Raw genomic sequence first — 17,622 nt, forward strand, 5'->3', positions numbered from 1 at the left:
AGATTTAGATGAACGAATTAATTTGTATGAGATAAAAATTGGAAAACTGTAAATAAGCTGCACATTCAGTATGACAATTAGCAAAGAAGAATAAAACTGACTAGTTAATCAACTTTTTCCTGTGCCAAAGGTACAGAGTTTCTTTCCACCTTCACTTGCCTACTGTGTGACCCACTTAATCAGACAGTGTTTTGGAGCAGATGTGAATTTGTGCTAGGTTCCTTAATAGTCCTGGCTTAGTGGGACTAAGCCAGTTAAAAGAGAATGCATGCATACATATGTGCATACATATATAGATAAATAAATAAATTAAATTAAATTAATTGGGGACTTGAACTTAATGCCTAGAAAACTGCCTACAAGCCTATACCTTGTAAAGAGTGAATGAGTAACAACACCAAATATAGAATGGCACAGATTTACCTGAGAACATTTCCATCTATGTAGATCAAATCACCTTCTGAATGACCAATTGAGTTACAGAAACTTTCTCTTTAGAAACTAAGGAAGCAAAGTAAGAAAAAAGAAAACATGCCAAAGCTTAACCAAAAAAGCAAAACAGTGAGATATGTAGCAATTCTTTCCATATAGCTTATGATGATGTGAGGTATTGGCAGCTACGCCAGGAGAAGTAGGGCAGTGGATGTATAACATGTGCCAGCATATTTAGCTGGAGTTTTGTAAAGACTTATATGTCATTTGTATATCAAACTGATTTGTACAGGTGTTTGTGTTGAAAATGTATTTGTAAAGCTGCTTTTGTTAAAAATGTACCAACAGTGAACAGAAAAGAAATACACCTGTATGTCAGACTGTATTGCAACTGTTGAAATGAATATGAATAAATATATTATAACAGAGGATACTGGGAGAAAAGAGGTTAATCTCAGTCCAACTAACTTAAAAAAAATAGTCTGAAATTAAATTACCTGGTTTAGGTCATAAAGATTGTATCTTACAGTTCTGATTGCAGCTAGAGACAAAATGTCTGTGAAAACCAGGATTAGGATGGTACTATCCTTAGGGGTGAACTAATTGCTATCCTGGATGGGTAAAAGGTTTTGAAATGGTTTTATATCTTTCAGATGCTAAAACACATTTTAGCAAAGCTCTATGTGTATTTATTGTGACACATATGTGCTAGATTCTGGTTCTGTTTCTAGTAAAGAGGGTAATGTGGGAACCAGGAGTCAGATGACCAGATGTCTGTGATGTCATTATGTAAACCAGCACTGAAATGATGCTGTAATTCTCGATGAGACAGCAGTCTCAGGACAGTCTGTTTGTGAAAATTGACAAAGAAGGGCCACTCACCCATATCATCTTGCCTTGCTTTATTATTTTATTTATTTTATTGACATTTGTTAACCGGGTTTGTCTAGCTGGGCCAGAGATCCATTTTCAGTGCAGACCCAAGGAGAAAAGCTCCAGTTGCAGACTATATAATATAAATACAAGTTACTCTGAAAAAGTCTCTATTTGCTGAATTGAAAGTCTGAAGAAGTCTCTATTTGTTGAATTGAAAGGTCTGAAGAAGTCTCTGTTTGTTGAATTGAAAGAGACAAAAGCACTTACTGGAGGTATTTTATTGAATAAAGTGGTTTTGGTTATCAACAGATACTGCAATTTTTATTTACTTATACATACAAGTTTGGTTTATAATACAATAAAAAATCAGTTTATAATACATAAATTTGCAGTTTACCATACAATTACATAGAAATTCACAGTGATTAGATAAGAAAACAAAATAAGGTAAATCAGATCAGTAGATATATACACAATAGTAGTAAGACCCCCCCCCCTTTTTTTGTTATGGTATCAATAACACTTTTGAAGTGGTGGAGTACTGTGTATATTAAGATGTAGTATTTTAGGAACAGTACAAATTGTGAGGTATGAGAGATGAGAATGCATGTATAGGGTGGAAGGGGTCTCAGGAGGTAGTATCAGGAGGTAGATTAAGATGCTAAGGCAGATATGAGGGAAAAATTGTAGAAGATTAGGATAAAGGATAGTAGTGGAGTTAGGTAGGGTCTTGACAAGTACAAGTTTTGGTGTTTTGGTGTTAAGTAAGTGAAGTCGGAGTTCTTTCTTAACGTGTATAGGGTGTGCAATGCAGTGTATGTGTGATGGAAGCTTATTCCAAGCATGAGGTACAGTGAATTTATACAGTTGTTCACCGATAGTTTTCTTTGGTTGGTAGATGTCTAGGATTTGCTGGTTAGAGGTATAGAGTGTGCGAGTGGGAGTATAGGTAGATACTAAGGAGGAGAGAGCAGGGCAGGAGGATGGTCTCTATAGTATGGAGTGAGTAAGTTGAAACTGAGATAGAAGTAGTTGTTGTGGAAGTTCAAGCCATTGTAGAGAGTTGAGTGCAAGGCAATGGTGTCAGTTATAAGTGCAGTTTGTGACAAATTTGGCTAATTTGTGGTAAGTTTGCTGGAGTTTGGCCAGGGTGGCAGACTGAATGTTAGTTAAGATTGGGGTGGCATAGAGAAGGGGGAGGAGTAGAAGAGCCTGTGCAAGGGAGAGTCTAGCATTAGAGGTCAAGAATTTATGGTTTCGATAAATCATACCCAATTTATGGTGATTTTTTTAATACTTTGAAGGATATGCAGGTTAAATTTTAGTTTGTCATCAATGATGGCACCTAGAAGTTTTGTGTGGGATTCGAGTTGCATGGTGGTGTTATTGGAGGATGTGATGAGAAAGGCAAAGTTAAGGTGAGACAGAAAACGAGAGAGGAATAGCAGGAGTTTGTTTTTTGGGGGTTTCAGGAGAGTAAATTATCAGACAGACACTTTTCAACTGATAGAAAAGTGTCCTGGGTAAGAGTGTGAAGGTCAGAGATATTACTGGAAGTGCAGATAAGAGTAGAGTCATCAGCATATTGAATTAGAACAGATTGTTTGCAGGAAGTATGAAGTTCATTAGTAAAGATGTTGAACAGGAGAGAAGATGGAACCTTGGGCAACCCCAGTTGTCACTGGGAGGTAGGGTGACAGGAGGAGAGCCATTGAACAGACTGTTGTCTGTAAGACGGGTAGCTAGAGAAAAAGGCTAGGGCAGAATCAGATAGACTGAGGTTAGTGAGTTTTGTTAGAAGTAAAGGATGATAGACAGTGTTGAAGGCTTTGGAGATGTCATGGAAAAGACAGGATACAAAGTGTTTTTTTATCCCAGGCCTCAGCTATTGTATGTGTAAATGACAGGAGGGCTGTAGTAGGGCTGTGGTTAGGGTGGAAGCCATGTTGAGTGGGTGTGAGAAGGTTCTGCTGGAAAAGATAGTCTAGGAGTTGTGTGTGTATACATTTTCAAGTATTTTGGAGAGAGGAGAGAGGATGCCAATTGGTCGAAAGTTTGATGGGTCAGTTGAGTTCCCCCCTTTATGCACGGGGACGATGAAGAAAGATTTTCAAATCTCTGGCACTGTTGCTTCCTGAATAGATCTCTTGATTAATAGGGATACTGGATAGGCTATGGATTTAGCAGCTAATTTGAGGAAAGTGGGTAGGAGATTGTCTGAGAAGGGAGAGCAGGCTTTAAGCTTAAGTAGGAGTGATTTAACATAGGAAGTTGGAACTAGTTGAAAGGAGAAAAGGTTATTGCTGTGAGGGGTAGGGGGGTAATTGTGTTGGAGTTGGAGCGTATAAGTTTCTGGACTGTGTCAATGAAGTGTCTGTTAAGAAGGGTAGCAGTTTCTTGAGGAGTGTTATTTGGAAAAGGGGAGGAATTAGAAGGGCATCTGAGATTGAGAATTTTATTTAAGGTAGTACAGAATTTCTGTGGATTGGTTTTGCTGTTAATCTGGGGAGAGTTCTAATAGGATTTTTTTGTCATTGCTGACATGTTTTTTGACAAGGTTCCAAAGTTCTTTGTACTTTTGGAACAAGGGAGGTTGTTTGGTCTTAGTCCAGGCTTTCCAAGTACTATCACATTTATGCATGATGGATCTAGTTTCCTTAGAAAGCCAGGGAGCAAAATTAGATTTTATTCAAATTCACATGGGAGATTAGGGTATCTAGGAATATTTTATTAAATTTAAGCACTGCTTCATTGTGAGGAATCTGTAACTAACCAGGGTATAGTCATTCTTTAGATCAGTCAGGAAAACATAATGAGATTAACTAAATACTCCCCGGGATTCATGAACGCTGTGCCAGGCGGATGCATAGCGTAGGCGTTATAATGCCAAATATGGCCGCCGAGCGATTCAGGTACGATCCAATCCCATGTGCACTACCGGCGTGCGCCGGATCTGCGCCGCCTCTGGTGTAGGTATGCTAAACACCCCATGTGCGGTGTTGCACCATGCAAATGAAGGCATATAGCGATCCACGAAGTGGCGCAGGCGTAGCATAAGAGCACGGCAATGTAAACCAAAAAAAACGGTTTACATTTACCCAAACATAACATAGGAGTAACAGAAGGCTGTCAACGTCAGGTATCACACTGTTGCCATATGCCAATGGCGAAAGACACAGAGAATGTCAAAAGAAAACATGCACAACATGTAAATAATAACATAAATGGTATGTCCACAGAAACTCACAGCAGAACCCCAGGACATGTCTGCGGAAGGTGCTAAACAATGAAATAATATGACAATGTCATAAAACAGCAGTGTAATACACATCAGCTTCACAGCCACAATACACCATGGTATGCATGGAAAGCCACATCCACGGTGCAAGGGTTGCCAAGGAGTCGCGGCAGTGTTCGGCATGGTAACTATGAATTAGTAGTCAATGCCATGCAAATGAGGCAGATAATACTGAATCGCAAAACCCCCGCCGGCGTAAGGCTGTACCAAATGGCACAGCGGTAATACACCAAGGAGTGGCTCAGAGGGAATACATGTCACCTGCAGAGGGGTGTGCCACTGTAGGAGGAAGCACATTGGAGCTCAGCAAACCTGGGCTGTACATTGCACATCACAGCTGCAGGACTGGCGTGTGGGGAAATAGTTGAGCTGAGAGCACACAATGCGCAGAGGTGCATGTGCACGAGGATGACTACGTTCCCTTAACCCAGTCATGTGACGCTCGCCCTGCAAATAACATCGGATACAGGAAGGTGATGTTGAGAATATGAGGAAATGCAGAAGCAGTGTAATTGGAGTAGTAATGAGCAATCAACAGTAATCAACCCACGAAGGCCAATCGGCAGCTGACAACTCTGCATGCAGAAACCTGCAAAACGGGATAGGGGAGGCATATGAATGCAAAGAAAGTAGGGGAGGTAGCAGATTGCAAAGAGTGAAGACCTGACACAGCAGAGCCAAGTAGACAGGCAGCATAACGGCGGCACACAAAACGCACGATATGCCATGTCCCAGAAACTACACATGACAGGGCTCTGCAGGATGCATGCCAGGAAATAGTAGGTGCAACGTGCAGAAACAGTAAGGTAAGGTCGAAAGCTAATCCAGCAGGCAAGAGTAATGCAACACCAAAGGCAACAGCGTTGCAATGCCAACGGTAAAACACGGAAGATAATCCCCAGATACGGCCGCACAGATACACCCTATGACATCACCGGGTGTACAGCACAACAGTATAAAGTGTGAATGCACACAACACACAGCCGTGTATTCCCAAACACCACACCATAGGTGTAAACACACGGGGAACTTTTAAAATGTACATGTTGGGTGCCGCCGTGGCCATGATCCATCAGCATGTGTTAGAGACAGACGGAGTTGTGGAGGAGGGTGCCGACAACTACCGTAGGCCTCAGAGGAGAAGGAGAGTGTTCAGACCAAGGGTAACCTACCAGGGGCTACAAGACCTGGAGATAGTAGAGCGTTACAGGGTGGATAGGGACACGGTACAGCAAATAGTGGAGCTGTGCCAGCCACGCCTGAGAACAAGAAACAACAGAGGGGATCCCATCCCAGTGGACACAAAGGTATGTGTAAGCTTGCGAATACTGGCCACAGGTACCTTTCAAAGGCCAACTGGGGATATAATGGGCATCTCACAGGCATCAGCATCCAGGGTACTACACCAGTTTTTGGATGCCATGTTACCACATGCCAATGAGCATATATACTTCCCCAGATCTCAGGAGGAGTTGGCTAGCAATATGTGCCACTTCCACCGTGTGGCACAATACCTGGAGGTACTGGGTGTGATAGACTGTACGCACATACAAATCAAGTCACCACCTGGGGAGCAGGGTAGACGCTACATAAACCGCAAGGGATTCCCCTCCATCAATTGTCAGGTCGTGTGCAATGCGCAGGGCATTATCATGGATGTGTGTGCTGGCAGCCCTGGAAGCTACCACGACTCCCATATCTGGCATGCCTCACAGCTGTACCAGGTATTCGCCAGGGGGGACATCCCACAAGGCCACCTTGTGGGGGATGCTGGCTATGCACTGGAGCCATGGATGATGACTCCCATCAGAAATGCACACACGCACATGCAAGAACGCCATAATGAGGCACACGCACAAACCAGAATAATCAAAGAGCGTGTGTTTGGGATGCTGAAATCACGGTTCCGGTGCTTGGATACATCCAGTGGAGCCCTGCAGTACTCTCCAGGCATATGTGCCCACATATTCATAGTATGTGCCATGCTACATAATATGATCCTGCGGAAGCAGCTGCTGCAGGGACATAATGGTGAAGGGCCACAAAGCCCACCACAACTGCCAAGGCCAGTCCAGGCACAGAGGGTTCAGGACCATGAACACACTGTGCCAGCCCCAGTAGGCAGACGGAGGCATACCCAATATGCCTATGCCCTGGCAAAGAGGGAACATATAGCACATACTCTGACAGCGTAGGCCCCATGGACTGACACCTCCCTACCTGCACACACAGTGAAATAGACGGCACACAAACATGGCCACCCATAAAGTGTTCCGTATGGGTGGCCCCATGTGTGACTCCAACATAGGCAACACCCAAACACTGTACACCCAACTGCCAGCGGAGCATGGAATGCCAACACCTGAACCGTACGCGGGTCCTACAGCAGACGGTGTTGCTGTATGCTGCCACGTTCGCCGCAAGGTGTATACATATAGACATGTAGATATGTGCATATACAGATATGTAGATAGATATAATTACATATATAGAAATATGTGTACACATATACATATAAGTACTACAGGTAAGACAGGGAATCAGAGGGATGTAAGGTGACAGAGAAGTAACACGTGATATCTGTACATAGTATACATAGTGAAAGACAACCTGAGCATCCGGGAGGTTTAACAGAAGAGGAAACCGCCACCCATGGAAAGGTCAACATACCGAAATGCATAACCGCGAGTCGGAATGATCGCCAGGCCACAGTACAGTAACAGTACATGCGCGGGTAATACTATGATGATATGAGGGGGGAGGTAGACACTGCCACGGTGATGCGGCCCACGCAGGTACTGTGTGCAACCGTCCCTGTGACTGCCGCAGTATGTGTATGTGTGCGGTGAGGGTGCCGTGTGTTTCGCTGTGTGAGTGTAATGTGTGTGCCTCTGTAAAATGCGTATGTTGGTGCCATGTTAGAGGCAGAGTGGAATAACATGTGTAGGCATACAGTACACTAGCCACAGGCATATGTACACCAGTAGTCCCAAAGTAGTACTGAGAGCCCCACCCTGGCTAGGCGTGTGGCGACGTATAACGATGCAAAGTGAAAATGTCCCAGAATGTACCACAGGAATATACCCCACATGAAATGGAAAGGACGTATGTACTAATCATGACCATATGTATGACACCGATATGCTAATTGCAAAATGATACATCGGCAAAGTCACACAGCAATAGGTATGTACCGCGGAAATATGCATGTGCTACCCCGGTACTGACCGTGGCCACGTATCGGCCAGTAAACACCGCTGTGTGTTCTACAAGTGTCAAACAAGCAATCGCCACCTGAATAGGTGGCAACCACTGGCAAACAGGCCATCCCAAGTACAGGACCACAATGACTGTAAATATCTGGGACAGAATGACAAGGGATAGTCGTCACGTACAAGCAACCGCAGATATACCACCGATGTGATGGAGGAATACATGCAGGAAGCACACACGCAGGTGATACCAACACCACATGACAACAACACAACCTACACTCCCAGAACAACAGACAATGAACTGTCAACTCCCCAGGCAGGGATGGAGCACACAGACAAGCATACCGTGTATGTAGAGATGCAAGGCCCACAACCCGTATCCGTCACCTACAACCTCCGATATTCCCCATTGCACATATCAAAGGGATACAAGCCGTAATAGCAGCACAAACATACAGGCAGTCAATGACAGCTGCATAACCGCAACATCTCGCGTGGGAAACACTATCAACAGCGGATGCATACTTGCATCCGTTGTTTAAAGGAATCCAACAGCCATGTTACACATCTGAATGCAAAACGCCATCAACAGACACCGTCAGGACAGGGACACCCACATGTCGAACATAATACCATACCCAACACACACAATCCACGGCTAACACCACTGCAAAATGTACCTGTCGCCACACATAGCGGCTGCAGTTACACATAACATAACACAATACAGACCATCTCCACGAAGGTAGAGCAAATAGCCAACGCCCAGGTGAGGAATGCAACCATACCCTAGTTACGACGCGTAATGTACGAATGGAGTAGATGCACAGGTGATATGCGCACAAGTGCACACTGAGGAACAGCAATTGGTGTGATGAACCCACATGTTGCAGGTATCGACGGATATAAGGATGACTCCCAGGATATTCAAACCGTATGCTCATACCGAACCAGTAGTGTACAACAGAAAGAGTAACAAATAGGAATACCGATACACAGAACGAAAAACGGAACGAAACACTGACAAGGTATGTAGAACCCACGATATGTACGGGTGTGTAACGCATGATGTGTATGACGAAGCTGTACTGTATGTGAATGGTGTTTGTAAGTAAAGATACTTGTCCATAATGCAGAAAGTGGTGAAAGGTGGTTATGTAGTGCTATCCTGCTGAGCATACCAACGACTGTGGACACCGTGTGCACAGCAGTGGGACATCATGTACACAGCCGGGATAACACAAGGGCTGCCACAGGGGGGCATAACAGAGAACAATGTCACACCACACGCCGATGCTGGCAGTGGATGTCCAACAAGGAAGTGCCATAGCAGGGGATAGGACATGTATGTATACTGTCACAGCACACATGTGTATGGGCATATACCGTCGATGTCATACGTGCTGTGCCCGGCGTGCGTATGCCTTGCAGTAGGGGATACTATGTCAACTATGTGTAATGTAAAGCTGTCATGGTGGATATGACAGACATCATACACAGTATCACAGGCATATCATGCATAATGGAGTTATTGCCTATTGGTATGTACAATAACAGGATACATATGGCCTGTAGATATGGGACAGAGTAGTAGCATAATAGCCATCCGAAATGGAAGGAACACCAAGTAACCATGGCCAAACGATCTGTAGCAGGTGCAATGTGGGCAACAATGAAGTCCGGCAGGTCCATGTGTAAACACATGTGCAGTGTACACAGTAGTGTCACCTCCCCATGGTAGTGTCCAGTGAACAGCAGAGGTGGGTGTCAACTGCATGTCTACACAGTACTGCTGCTGTGGTGGTACCATGACTACGTGTCACTCAAACAGCAAGGGAGCTATCACATGAACAGTGCCACAGTGTGTCCCTGTGGGATGTGCACAGGACCTATGTTCCACAGCATGGTGTGTGTTGCGTCTGCGGAAGTAACACAGAAGCCCAGCCCATGCAATGTGGCATGTGTGCACATATCCATGAGTGGTCTGTTCACACTGCCCACTGCAATTGCCATGTATGAGTACTACATGCATCAGTAATGCGGAGGACATGGTCCATGTCAGAGCAGAAGACACCCCTGTGTATGTGGTATGCAGATGTGTACAGATGTGTTTTCCGTCTGTCATCTGCATATGTAAACTGTCTAAGCCTGGTACACATCATGGCATGACAATGCTGTGCCATGTAAAGTCGTAGCCATTGTGGAAGGTACACCACGAATGTGGTATTGTAACCTTGCCCGTGTGTAGATGTGTGTATGCCACAGGTACAATGGCTACCTATGTATCAGCATCACACACAGTACAGATAGGTGTGGCCCTGCAGATGTGTACCCATGCCACAGTGGAATACGGTAACCACAGCACCATGTGGGGCATTTGTGTGTACAGCAACCATGTACAATTTGATATGCATGTAGGGACAGTATCCATGTGATACTCAGTGGATGAATGTTGCTATGCAAAGGTGATGTGCATGCACCATGTGTCATGCATCCTGATGCCATGACACCCACATGATGTATCTGCCACACCAACACCCGTATGGTTGTTATCAGTATGAGCTGGTGGAGCTATAATGGTGCCAGGTATGTAGATGTGGGATATCTAGGCATGGACAGTACTCTGTGACAGCATGTTGTGTATGTAAGCAAATAGTGAACATGAGGGGCCCCATGACTGAGGACTGTGTAATGCCATATGTACCTGACATGTAGTAGGTAGCATGATATGCTTGCACCACTGTGTGTCCTGTCCAGGCATCATATAGCCTAACATCCTGAGACACAGGGTATGATGTGCAGGTGGATGTGTACGTTGCCAATACCAGAACGTGGAATGGTGCTGAAGGACAATGTGAGGACAATGTCTGATCTGTTGCCCTCTGTACCACACCAACCACCCATGCAATGGTATGACAGGTGGCCAGCATGTGTATGTGGCGTGCTGTAGCACACAGAAGCCCAACAAGGGTGCCAGCAAAGGCATGGAGGTCATCAATGAGTGCGTGAAGCACGTTTGTGAGGATGTGCCCCAGTGCCATACAGAATGGTCCAGTCATGGGTGTACGAATGCAGTCCCACATGTGCAATGCAGTGCCACCCATGTGTAGTGCGATAGATGCGGCAGTGTGACGGTCAAGGTACACAGTGTCTGACAACAGGCTAGCAGTGAATTCAGTGGGCTGGTGTGGAGACACATACCAAACAGGTTGGCGGGACATAACAGCTAGGGAGATCAGAAGGTGACATTGGGACAGTGTCTTAGGATATAACATGTGCATGGCAGTACCATGTATGTGTCCACAGGGACACTATGATGTCCATGTATGGATTGCAACCCTGTAGTGAGTGAGAGTGTGTATTGTTGGTAAGTACACCATTGCCTGGCATGTTGCCAACATTATCTCAGTCTGCAATGCCTGGGTGACTGTTGTACGTGACATCGAATGTGGATGTAGCCAAACAACACAGACATACCACCACACTGCCTGAGGACCCACACTGCAATGTGTGGCAGTCATGTGTAGGTAGCTAGCCTTGGAGCATGTGATGGACCACGAGGACCCACCATGGCTGTCAAGTGATGCACCCCACACATGTGAATATACACCACCGTGCAACAGCCTGCACATGTGCCCATACAGCAGATGTGCATGGAACATGACCACCACCATGGCGTCTGTGAAAAGTCAGTACCGCCATGTCTCTGTGTGGAATAGCATGGTCCCTACCATTGCGTACATGCTACGGAAGTGCACTGTGGTATGTGTCAGCATAGTTATGTACACTGTCCATCTGCCAGGGTGTCATGCCATTAACAACTCCTGTCAGCAGACGTCAGTAGTACTGTCTGTAGAACACATGTTCCATGTATGCTGCGATGGGTGTGTGTCCAGGGTGTGGCTAGCAGGGCCATGAAGCATATATGTTCATCTACCAAAGGGGGGATAACCCCAGGTTTAACACACCAGACACATGGAGGTATCGTGCATGCTGAGGGTAGTGTAGGTATGGTATGTGTTGTGTAATGTGTCACCCAGCTAGGTGGAGTGCATGCCTCAAGCATGTGTGGGTACATGGGTGTCCATTCTAGGGAAGTGTGGGTTGCTGTCAGCACATGGCAGTATCAGCTGTCTGAGGCCCAATGTACAGTATGACAACACAGACAGCATGTAACCTGTGGTGTACAATGTAAGCTCTGTTGCGTGTTACAATGTGTCTAGCGGTCACAAACATGGGTATCTGAACATGGAGCACCTATGATGCATTGTGTTCGGCAAATATCCAGTATGTGTGCAAAACACTGTGTGATGTGGGATCCCCTCACCTGTGTGTGTTGCAGTCCAGGTATGTGCCTGGGAGGTATGATCCGTGTACAATCTGTACTTGCAGGTGTGCTGTGCAGAGCATGGAGGCAGGTCCCAGGCACTGCAGATAAATGTGAGTGGTGCACTAGTGTGTGTGCCTTGCTTGTGTGCAGCACTGTGGAAGGTGCAAGCATTGTCCCACATGACCCCATGCCATGCCTGCCTGTTACAGCCCTGCTGGAGACAGGCATGTGACACCGCCACAGAGGCAGTATAGCATGTGAAGATGTACATGTGTGCTCCACACCCCAGGCAGATGTCCACAGGTCATGTGTGCCACAGCAGTGTGGTCGACCAGGACTGTCATAGTGGTCAGATACCACATGCCTGTATAAGTACAGTATGAGCATAGTCAACAGTTGCAGTGACAAAGTAGGTCAATATACAGAGTCCCTGTGTTCAGACCACTGCCTACTGTACACTTGGCTAGACACACACCCAGAGGGTGAATATACCTGTGAGCCATCACATGTCCCAGTACACGTAGCCTGTGTAATGCCATCACAGGGCGGTCACAATAACATGTTGTATGACAGATATGTTGTACCAGGTGATGTGTCATGTGTGCATATGTTGAGTGGCACAGCTGTTCACACGTCCGCAACATATCAGTGCATGATGCCTAGTGTAACATGATGTGTGGAACTGCACTGTGATCCACAACAGGGTCATCTGAGACAGGTGTGTTGTGAATGGTGTAACCCATGGTTCCACAGGATATACACTGGTGCTGTTGGCTGCCATGCTGGGGGCCACCAGTGGTGCCTGCAGTGGTCATACAGACATACTGCACACATTGTTCTGGCAGGAATGTCCATTGTTGTAGATGATGTGTTACTACGTGAAGGTAGGTGTGTGTTGTGAATGTTACCCATCCAGATGTGACCATCAGGTGCAGTCATGGTTGTCGACAGCATCACACCCATCCACAGCTGTCAGAACCCTGTCCCCAGAATGGGTGTCAGCCGCCCTCGTACTGTGTGACCTATGTGCAGATGGCAGAAAACCTCCTACTGGCTGGCTAACAGTGTCATCTAGGAAGGCTATGTGATGGCTGGAATATGCTGTTATAATGTATAATGCCGGTATCCCAATGAAGTACATGGAATCACACACAGTAAGCCATGGCTGTCATGTAAACCATGTACAACAATGACTGTGTGACAGACACAAACAATGCGGAGCCATGTTGAACATGCACCCATAAGAACACCAAATGAGGTATGTTGCACATATCGATGTACAACTGTCAGCTATGGGCACAGCATGGATGCAGACGCATATCCCCCACAGGCAGTACCATGCCATGTAGGTAGGGGGGCATTGCACGACTACATGTGACAGTTGCTGTACCGCCACATGTACTGCATATCCATCATGTAGGGGTAGCAGTGGTACGTGACTGTTGGACATGCCTGTATATATGACCATGTCCCACAGGATATGTGTTACGTGTGTACAACACGTGTTGTACCGTCATCAAGCTGTCAAGTGTATGGCTGCCAGTGTACCTGTGTGACATGTTCTGCAAAGGGTGCAAAGGTACGCAGTAGTGCATTGCATGCCCACATGACCCACACAGGTGCATAGCCTGAACATACAATACAAAGAGGGTGTTGGATCATAGCAACCCACAAGAGGAGATGGGTACGGGTGGCAACCCACTACCACCTGTCCGGGTAAGGTGTGCATGTCCATGACACATTAGCACCCAAGAAGCTAGCAGTACAGCAGTACAGGGTGGCATGCATATATGTTCACTAATACCCTGTGTGTCCCACCACTGGCCTGTGGACAGACAGACACCAACACAATGTGCAGCATTGACATGTGCACAGCACATCACCGCTGGCTACTGTAGAACAGGCTTACTGTGTAGACATGTGCACAGAACGTCTGCGCCAGCCACACTCAAACACGTTATGTGTTGAACCCCACCATTATTGTAGCCCATGCCACAGACAGATGTTCACGCATCTGTGTATGTATGCGCCTGGGAATGTCCCTGGCCTAGCAGTATAGCTGTGTCAGTGTTGCGAACAACATACTGAATGGGCTGTGTGTGTGAGGTGTGCGTCATCGTGTATGGTCCGATGGATGATACCATCAGTGCCCCTGCTATGTGAACATCCCTGTCCCCATACATGGATACCTATGCTGTGCCCAACACCACGGTCCCTGTGGGAGGGATGGAGCTGTGTGGTGCACCAGCTGACATGGGGGTGGCAGCAGGCACTGGATGTAGACATATGTGGTACCCATGTCAGGCCAGGCAACCATCCATGTGCACGGGATAGCAGTGTGTGGGCACATACAGCACTGTGTTGAACAATATCACAGCACATAGCACCTGTCAGGGGTAATGTGTATGCATGGATGCGCGATACCAGCATGCACCATACACACCCCCACCAAGCAGCATGCTGCCTACCTTGCAGAAGGCCATTGTCCACACCATGATGATAGACATGTGTAATGTCCATATAAACATAGCAATGACATATGGAATGGACAGCCACCCTGCCAATATCAGTACCCCCCAGGTGGGACACATCCCTGTGCCATGTATGTGACATACCCTGCCATACCATGCAGTCCTGCCCAGCAAGGCTGCACGTGCTATCACAGTCATACATGGTGCGATGGACAAATGGCATTTGCACTATCAACCGTCCAGAGCAGTAATGTGGCACTGATGCACCCTGTGGTGTCACAGGTGCTGTGTGTTGGTGTGTACAACGTGCGCACATGCTATGCATGACCTTCCCTGCTAATGTCATATGGTTACACAATGTCCCATGTGTATCACATGTGCAATACAGGTGAGCCGTGGCAGGTTGTCCAACACCCATAGAGTGCTGTGTAGATGTACATGGCACAACACATGCATGTACAGGTGTCCATGTGTATGTGTGCAGTGCCACCGCTGACGTTCATAATGGCTGCGTACGTGATGCCTAGTGACATATACACAGCATCCAGGTGAACAGTAGAACTGTGTGCACATTGGGACATGTGCCAACTGGTATGAACACAGGTGCAGGCAGGTACACATGTCCACAGCAGGTTACCATCAACATGGTGTGTGTACAGTGTGATGAGTTGACACACAGATATGATATGATACCCACTGCTTAATGGTGTGACGGCAACATGTCAGCTGTGTCAGTGCCATGATGCATCACAGAGATTACTGTGCAGATGTCGTACATGTCATAGCAATGTATGTCCAGCGGTATGCCAGTACATCAGTGTAAATGTGACCTGTCACCATCATTATGTCTTACAGATAATGCCATGTTCCTGGCTGCCAGCCTTCAGCCGCCAGGAGGATGACGTAATCATACCATTGCTCCATGACAACTATGACCTGCTATTCAGCCATGTTCCACAGCAAGCACAGCAGCGGGATGACCTGTGGCAGGATATGCGTAGGAGGGTGAACAACGTGGGTGGCAACAACCGCACCTACCAGCAGATACACCGACACTGCACAGACCTAATACGGCACGCGAAACAGAGTGCCGCCGCAATTGCCAGAGAACAAGGTGGGACAGGTGGTGGGCCACCAAGCCAGCACCCACTCACATACACGGAGGAGCTCCTGGCCAGTCTGGGGACACCCAGGGAACATCATGCAGAAACACTCGCTGCCATCGTGGAGGTGGGTGTCTCCCAACCAATGAGCCTGGAGCTGCCTGGTAAGTCAGTCTTGCATGTGTGTATGATAACTGACGTAGGTGTGGGTGTCACAGTACACCACATAATGTACCAACACATGCCAGGTATATGGCCACACAAGCTGCATACTACAGTATGCTACGTTGTGTTTGCAGACATGTGCATAACACATGCTACCACACAGGTACATGATGTGACATGCACAGTGCTTACTGTGGCTACAGTAATGGATAATGTGTATACTGTTGTGTCGCCCCTATACAGGTACCTCTGGCATGTCGCACAGCCATGGGTCCGTCACAGGTGAGACTGTTGCTAGTAACAGGCATGTTACAGTGTATAGATATTCGCCATGTGGCCAGGTATGACATGCACACCCGGGTCTGCTCCATTCATGGTATACAGGTTGCACCACCTGATACACATGCCACCCATGTACAGTAGATACAACCATTAGTATACACCGGCATGACACCACATAACCCATCGGTGTGTTATGTGCAGTCAGCTATGCATACAATGGTGGAGGTGTTCTACAATGGCTGCATATGTAGTATGCATCGGAATGCCATTTGCGGTATGCACACAGTACCACATAGTGAGCTGTGATATGGCTAGCACACAGGTGTTACCAATGTGACCTATGCCCCTGCATTGTGTGCACATGTTGTGACATGGCACATGACATGTCCCATGCACGTGGTGTTCTGTCTGCAACATTGTCACACCATGGCATGACCTATGCCCGACATAGCAGACATCCACACTGTCTGCATAGCCCTCAGGATTGTGACACCTCAGACTAGTATGGGTGTATGTCACATGGGCCACCACAGGGATGTGTACACGATGCCCATCACACACAATTGTCCATGACCCAGTCAAACATGGCCATGGGTGATACCCACAGGCATGTTGCCACACAGTACATCTGGAGTGGGTAGTCACCGTTGGACTTTGTCCACACATAGTGCGATCATAGCTGTAGTGGACCACCTGTACATCTGATGTGGTACACCAGTCAACGCATGCCTGTCTGCAGCCACTGGAGGTGCCACCAATGTCTACCATATACGTGCTGTGGAACAGCATGACTGTGTTGCAGACATGGCAATGCAATGCGTCCATGTTACGCATCGCACAGAAACATACCTGTGTCTTGCTGCCATGCAGTAGCACAGTGCCTGTACTCCCCACTGTATAGCTATGTACACAGCTCACACCAACCACACCTGCTCAGACATCTTTGTTACACATGCATTCTATCTGTAGCCTGTACACATAACACTGCACAGTGACGTCCAGTTTGATGTGGTGCATGTGGTGGAACACCATTGTCACATGTCCACATGTTATCGCACATGTTGGCGGAGTACATGACAAAGTGACGCCAGCCATGTGTACTGTTAACCTGCCTGTGGCCACACAGTGTATCACGGTGATGCATGCAAACTACCATGAATGTGTGTACTGCATGCCTACTGAAATGACACCTGCTTGATGTAGTGTGCACCCCAGGGCAGTATGCATACTACCACTATTAATGTCTGGCCTGCATTCACTGAGCTGTGGTGTGAGAATGCTGCATGACATCTGCAATATCACACGCATGATGTGTCTGCGTGTGTGTGTGTGTCTGCGCGTGTGTGTCAGCGTGTGTGTGTCTCTGCATGTGTGTGTCTGCGTGCGTGTGTGTCTGTGTGTGTGTGTGTGTGTGTGTGTGTCTGCGTGTGTGTGTGTGTGTCTGCGTGTG

Source organism: Protopterus annectens, chromosome 1.part2 (genome assembly GCF_019279795.1).
Source record: "Protopterus annectens isolate FY-2018-M chromosome 1.part2, PAN1.0, whole genome shotgun sequence".
Classification (NCBI taxonomy): Eukaryota; Metazoa; Chordata; order Ceratodontiformes; family Protopteridae; genus Protopterus; species Protopterus annectens.